This window comes from Aquarana catesbeiana, linkage group LG04 (assembly GCF_042186555.1).
Source record: "Aquarana catesbeiana isolate 2022-GZ linkage group LG04, ASM4218655v1, whole genome shotgun sequence".
Lineage (NCBI taxonomy): Eukaryota > Metazoa > Chordata > Amphibia > Anura > Ranidae > Aquarana > Aquarana catesbeiana.
In genome coordinates this window covers 601,116,284-601,124,181 of record NC_133327.1, presented here as the reverse complement: position 1 = coordinate 601,124,181, position 7,898 = coordinate 601,116,284, and the positions used below count along the sequence as shown (strand labels likewise).

General features: G+C 42.8%; 1 long non-coding RNA gene across 1 annotated transcript; it reads right to left on the bottom strand.

The window, feature by feature from the left end:
- Positions 1–315: 315 nt before the first annotated feature.
- On the bottom strand, positions 316–4,174 carry LOC141141592 (uncharacterized). The gene is made up of 3 exons (XR_012244149.1): positions 3,966–4,174; positions 3,406–3,548; positions 316–1,583 (listed from the first exon to the last, which is right to left on the bottom strand). It is a non-coding gene; the product is annotated as an uncharacterized lncRNA (long non-coding RNA).
- Between the last annotated feature and the right edge of the window lie 3,724 nt (positions 4,175–7,898).

Sequence of the window (7,898 nt, the reverse complement as noted above, 5' to 3'; positions counted from 1 at the left end):
TGGGAGATCTAAGTAATTATCTGGTAAAAAAAAATACAGATTTTTACATTAATGTGAGAAGCGTCAGAATTGGCCTGGAGGTGTCCTCCAAGCATATTTTAGAGCAGGAATATGCAATTAGCGGACCTTCAGCTGTTGCAGAACTTCAAGTCCCATGAGGCATAGCAAGACTCTGACAGCCACAAGCATGACACCCAGAGGCAGAGGCATGATGGGACTTGTAGTTTTGCAACAGCTGGAAGTCTGCTAATTGCATATCCCTGTTTAGAGGAATGGTGTATTGTTAAAGGCATTCTGTATTTTTAATGTTGCCCCTTCAGTTCACTCATACCTAAAGTTACTTCTCACACTAAATGTTTATAAATCATTATTTGTTTTGCATTGGTACATGTTCCCCATGGCAGTGTCCAGTTTCCTTGTTCAATATGTTTATTGAATTTACAAAAAAAGAAGAATATAACATTATATTGATATGTACATAAGATTCGGAAATTAAGAAACATTGTCATACAATTGATGATACAATCTCATTTAGATAATACAAGAAAGAGCTTAAATATATGCAAAAGAAGTTGAAAAAGAATCAAGAACAAACGCGATCCTATTATTAGAGAGTATAAGACCCTAAGAAGTATAAAAATAAAAATGAAGAAAAAAATAAATAAATAAAATTCCCTCAGTTATCTGCACATCAGTTGAGTCATACCTCCAGACCACCCGACCACCCCAAATGGGATCAAACTGTGGACGAATGGGGGCATGATCTTAAGATAATGAATTATCAATTTACAGAATAGAGGGAATGTTTGACGAATCTTAGAGTGATCAAGGTAAATAAACAATGTCCAGTTTTCTATGTTTTTTTGTGGAACTCCAGGATCTATCTAGGTAAAAGTAGCAGCAGTTCATTCCTCTGCTCACCCTGCTCTCTCCCACTATTAGCATATTCCCTGTCAGCACATGTGCATGCAGAACACCTGATTGGCTCCTAGAGCTGGGCCTTTTCTTCTAAGTCTATGTGCTGTTGTACAGGTCACTACAAGAAGTTGATACTAAGTCAAGGTCAGGTACTTACTGTAATTGCCACAAAGAAAAGTGCCATCAAGCCACAATAACCGCCAGAGATGTCAGTCTCAATAGCCTCCTGTACACCTCACAATCGTAACAAATGATGCAAAAGCTGGAGTTTGCATATAATACTGAAAAATACTTGAGCATCCATAAGAGCAAAAAGATGGCAACACATTTTAGGTGATTAATAATGCCTGGCACACACAATGAGATTATTGGACGAATGATTGCGCAGTTTTTTTTTGTGCAGCTGCAGGGCACTAATGAGGAAATCTGCTGGGCCTGCATCCCTTTAGACATGCTCCTATTGAAAGTATCTCTCCAAAAAATGACATTTTTGTTGCAGGGGATGCCTGAAATCTGACTTGTATCTCAGGTAGACTTCTTGGAAAATTGGTGATCCAATCACACAAGCAGGAAATGATTTTTCTGGTGAGTGGTCAGTACACACTCTGTGTATAGAACAGCTCCAGGTAGCCATATTGAAATGCATTCTCAGAAAATTACAGTGGCTGCAGATTGAAAAGGAAAGGTAATTCTTAATAACATTCAAATACAATATGATTAGTGTCACAATTATATGTGCTATATTATTTTTTCTTTATTTGCTATTTTTTTCCCCACAAAAGTGGAGTTACCCTTTAAACAAGGAGTATCTGTGTTGTAGTGTATTTGTATTGTATTTTCGAATGACAACTGTATTGATGAAACAAAATCGTATGATCTGGTATCATACGAGAACATTTTTCATGCTTGTCCCATCGGATAATATCAGATAAACTTTCATGATCCGCTTTCGAAAGCTGTGTACTAACGATCAGATTATCGGACGATCGCTTCGAAAGCAGCGATTTTCTGACTGTGTGTACGGGCCATAGGGCTTTGGCTGAAACACTTTAGCATCTTGTTATTTTTATGGATGCTCAAGATTGCGTGCAATTTTAACCGCTTCCCGACCAACTGCTGCAGTTATACTGCGGCAGGTTGGCTCCCCTGCGCGAGCCGTCGTAGCTATACGTCGGCTCGCTGGGTCGGGATAGCAGGCACGCACGCACCGCTGGTGCCGGTGCTTGTGGCCGACGGTTGCGATGAGCACCGGCCGCAAGCGATCGTGAGCAGGAGAGACAGAACAGGGACAAGTGTGTGTAAACACACTTCCCTGTTCTGTTCTGACAGGAGTGACAGATCGTGTGTTCCTATTAGCTAGGAACCACGATCCATCACTTCCTCCAGTCAGTCCCCTCCCCTTTCAGTTAGAATCACCTCCCAGGGAACACAGTTAACCCCTCGATCGCCCCCTAGTGTTAACCCCTTCACTGCCAGTGACATTTTTACAGTAATCACTGCAATTTTATAGCATTGATCGCTGTAATAATGCCAATGGTCCCAAAAATGTGTCAAAATTGTCCAATGTGTCCGCCATAATGTCGCAGTCACAATAAAATTTGCAGATCGCCACCATTACTAGTAAAATAAATAAATAAATAAATAAATAAATAAATAAATAAATAAATGCTATAAATCTATCCCCTATTTTGTAGGTGCTATAACTTTTGCGCAAACCAATCAAAATACCCTAATTGGGTTTTTTTTTTTACCAAAAATATGTAGAAAAATACATATCGGCCTAAACTGAGAAAAAAAAAAATTTTTTATATATTTTTGGGTGATATTTATAATAGCAAATAGTAAAAAATTATGCGTTTTTCTCAAAATTGTCGCTTTTTTTTGTTTATAGCGCAAAAAATAAAAACCACAGAGGCGATCAAATAAAGAAAGCTCTATTTGTGGGAAAAAAAGGATGTCAATTTTGTTTGTGTACAACGATTCACGACAATGCAATTGTCAGTTAAAGCGACGCAGTGCCGAATCGCAAAAAGTGTTCTGGTCAGGAAGGGGGTAAATTCTTCTGGGGCTGAAGTGGTTAAGAATATGTAGAGTGCAGCTTTTGCATAATTTCTTATTGTAACTGCATTTCAAAATCCTGCATTAATTAGTGTTTTTTATATCTTCCTGTAGTTTATCCCTGATAACATTTGAAAGATTTTTTACCTAGCAAAGTGAATCACCTGTGAGGGTAGTAAATAAGACGACGCTGTGCTCACTTCAATTACCCAATCTTGTGTAAGGGAAAATAAACACAATTCCTTTAGTGAATCAACCCCAACACTTTCTCATAGACAATAACATGATTGCTGAGCTTTCTAGCTATTAATTATTTTGCTTTCATTTTCGTTTCCCCAGTAATAAAATCCATGTTGAATATAATCGCTCAGATTTTCAGATATAGGCTATTCAGATTCAATATTATCCCCTTTGGAAGAAAATGCTCACCTTTTGATAAAATGAAAAGAGTGCTGAGATCATTGCAGAAAATATGTAAAATGAAAGCCATGGCGGATCTCCGAGTTTTTCTATATTAGTCACAATAGACAATTTAATAACTTGGATTAAGTCATCAAATGCTGACACATTACCTAAGGGGAAAAATATCCAGACATGACAAGATTAGACCTGGCTTTTGTTAAGAAATATTTAAGTGTGGTTTACACTGTCGTAGCTGGATAGACACTTCATAAGTTCTTGTTAATATACACAGCTAAATAGCATTAACACTGACTGCAAGTAGTATATCTGTAATTTGACTGTGATAATAGAAAGCGCTTCCATTTGTCATTTTTCTTTTGCTTACTTGCTCACCTGCTTTGCAAGTTTCCATCCTAAGAAAAGGATTTAGAAACGCAAATATATATATATATATATATATATATATATATATATATATATATATATTTCAGAATAGGGTTAGCTGCACTGAGGAAGTAACATGACCAGTGGGTGCATTGCTTCAATCGGGCTACAAACACTGTTATGAAGAAATAGCATATACATACGCATTCAATTGGCAAATCCAGGCAATAGATTTAATTTCTGCTGCAGTGCAAACAAAGGTATATAGGTTCTGTGATGGAACCATCCAGCACCCCGCTTTGATGATTCCTTCAGGATACAGCTTCCTCCAGTCTGGAGCCATGAACCAGGTATTATAGTGGCATATTGCACCCAAGATACTAAACGGGACTAGCTCAGATGCAAACTGGAACTCTTTATTGAAAACTCACACAGTATATATAGCACACCAGATTAGTTGAGAGCCCAATCACATTATCACATACAAAGGAAACTGTATACAGGAATATAATAAACATAGCTAAGGAACAGCGAACATAAACCGTATGCTAATTAAGCAAATAGCCCTGATTAGTCAGGGGAGGACCAGGCCATCCGGCAACAAGTCTACAACAAAGTACATTACATATTATCATAAGTATAAACACGGAGATGAGTAGGCAGACAGAAACAATAGGTGACCCAATTACCTTAATTATCTATTGGAACACACACAATGGGAGAGACACAAACTTGTGTATTATTTCCACTAGACAAGTCTTCAGATGACAAACAATGTTCCAGCAGGCTGATAAAGTAGAATTAATGAATCTTCATAGATTTCTTGAGTGAAATTGTTGATGAATATTTCTGTCCCAAGTGAAGGAGTCTCTGCAACTCAGTCTGCAGGAGGGCCACCATATACCCTCTGACCATTAACCTGTACAAGATTAATAGATGTTTGGTTTACATTGCCATACATCATTTATTTATTTTTTTAAATAAAGGACTTCTTTAAATGTCTGTGTTTATTTACATTTTATGGGGAATGATTAGTAGGTGTACTAATGTACCCTATATTTATCCTCATTGTGGGGGGGGTGGCAGATGTCTGATGGGTCCTCTTATTATAAAAGAGGCTTCCAGATTCCGATAAGTCCTTCCTTACAAACCCTCACATCATCCTGGGTACTGAATGTGAGGATAAGGTCCTTGTCCCCTCAACATAGAGACAGGATATCTTGAAAAGAAGGGAAGGGGGGAGGCTTTGCCACCCATATTCTCAAATCACTATCCCAATGTTGAAAGAATATGGTCTGTTATGGTTTGGGGGGGCACATTTGCATTCCTGACCACCCAGGCTGCATGCCGGGATAAAGGTCCAGTTTATATTTTAGGGTGAACCCCACTCAGTTTTTTTTAATGTGTACCATCTCTTGAAAAAATATGAAGCCCCCTTAATATTTATACCAGACCTTTTTACAGCAATGTAGCCTGGGTTGCCAAAAAAGGAAGGGCAATGTAGCCTGGGTTGCTAAAAACTCGGCTCAATGTGCTCTGGCGGGGGCGTTCACAGTGATGTAATGGTGACCGTCATTATTATTACTATTAGAAGAAGCACAATGATTATGTCACAGAAGATGCTGTAATTTATCTTGCTTGTCATGTTTTAGAACTTAAGCTGTTCCCCACTGTGATTACAGTGAATGAATGGCTGGATAATTTTCTATTCACTGTGATGACCATGGGGAGTCATGTCTGCAGTCTCTGACCCTCTCCTGTATGTTGCGTGCAGTCTCTGACCATTTCCTGTATCCTGTCTGCAGTCTCTAACCATCTCATGTATCTTGTCTGCAGTCCCTGACCCTCTACTTTATCATGTCCACAGTCTCTGACCCTCTCCTTTATCATGTCCGCAGTCTTTGACCCTCTCCTGTATGTTGTCTGCAGTCTCTGACCCTCTCCTGTATCTTGTCTGCAGTCTCTGACCATCTCCTGTATCATGTCTGCAGTCTCTGACCAACTCGTGCTAATAGGAAGAGGTGGAGCCTAAAGAGGAAGGGGTGAAGTTTCCAGATGAAGGGGTGGATCTTAAACAGGATGGGGTGGGGCAAATTTTGATGGGGGCATCAGAATTTAGTCTTACCTAGGGCAGCACAAAACCAAAATACACCACTGACATACACGCAGGAGCGGACTGGGCCAGGGTGCAGGGATGCATTTGCCCTCCAGGCCAATCTAATGGCCTATAAAAAGGCCGCACCGCTTCCATCGCAGCAGTCATTGCACCATTTTTTATTTTCGACTGCTTAACCTCACCTGGCGGAGGCGATCACTGCCGGTTTTCCTGTCAGTGCTAATACAGGAGTCAGGCTGTGTCTGCTCTGTCGCCCATCCCGTCGCCACTGTCTTCCTAGCTCCTCCCTCACTCAGCCACCTGTCCAATCAGACACTCCTCCTCCCATCTGTTTCCACCGAAACCCTGCCCACACTCCAGCCCCCTGCATGCAATGCCTGCACTGTGCTCAGCCTACCTGTGGAGACCAGCTTGAGGGGGAAAGCTTAATTGGTGAGTGAGCTATCGACACCCTGAACAACCCCCTCTACTCCCTGACCTCTTTTTGCTTTGCATTTTCCTTTCCTTCTCATTTTTTACCCCCATGTGAAAACTGGGGGTGGGGATTGTGCCAACTGGGGGGGAAGGGGGGGTGCAAACTAGTGGGAGGGGGGATTGAGTAAGCTGGGGGGGATTGTGTAAACTGGAGGGGTTGTGCAGACTAAGGGGAGGGGGATTGTGCAAGCTGGGGGGGATTTTGCAGACAAGGGGGAAGGGGATTGTGCAAACTGGTGGGGATTGTGCAGACTGTGGGGGGGCGTGCAGACTAGGGGGAGGGGCATTGTGAAAACTGGGTGGATTGTGGAGACTAGGGGGAGGGGGGATTGTGCATACTGGGGGGGTTGTGCAGACTGGGGGTAGGAGGGATTGGGCAGACTGGGGGGAATTGTGCCGAATGGGGGGTGGAGAACTGAGAGCAGCGCAGAGGAAACTACACTTGGAGGCAGGCAGAGGCAGGGCATGCCAGGGAGTCAGGACACACGTGACTGGCTTAGGCTGTGGGTCTGGGCACTGGCTGCAACAACTTGACCCCAGGAGCATCACCCCCCAGGAAGCCATGCAAGGACCTGCTGAGCTCCCATCGCTGAGGTGAGAGACCCTGACAGGGCTGCATTAATGGGCAATGGTGAGGCTGCATTAATGGGCACTGGTGAGGCTGAGCTGATAGGCAGTGATCAGGCTGCATTGATAGACACTGGTGAGGCTGCATTGATGGGCACTGATCAGGCTGCATTGATGGGCACTGGTGAGGCTGCACTGATGAGCACTGATCAGGCTGCATTGATGGGCACTGGTGGGGTTGCGTTGATGGGCACTAATCAGGCTGCATTGATGGGCACTGATGCGGCTGAGCTGATGGGCACTGGTGAGGCTGCATTGATGGGCACAGATCAGGCTGCATTGATGGGAACTGATAAGCCTGCACTGATGGGCACTGATGATGCTGCATTGATGGGCACTGATCAGGCCCGCATTGATGGACACTGGTGAGGCTGCATTCATGGACACTGGTGAGGCTGCATTGATAGGCACTGATTAGGCTGCATTGATGGGCACTGGTGAGGCTGCATTGATGGGCACTGATGAGGCTGAGCTGATGGGTACTGGTGAGGCTGCATTGATGGGCACTGATCAGACTACATTGATGGGCACTGATGAGTCTTCACTGATGGGCACTGGTGAGGTTGCATTGATGGACACTGGCAAGGCTGCATTGATGGGCACTGGTGTGGCTGAACTGATGGGTACTGATCAGGCTGCATTGATGGACACTGGTGAGGCTGCATTAATGGGCATTGATGGGCACTAGTGAGGCTGCATTAATAGCAATGATCAGGCTGCATGATGGGCACTGATCAGGCTCCATTGATGGGCACTTATGAGGCTGAACTGATGGGCACTGGTGAGGCTGCATTGATTCATTATTTTTGTTAAACCTCCTTTGTTGCTATTAACATTAAATTGTGTTACCACATTGTATCATATTTGTCTTGCTTCATAACATTAATATCTGTTATAAAAACCAGGTGGGCATGGATGG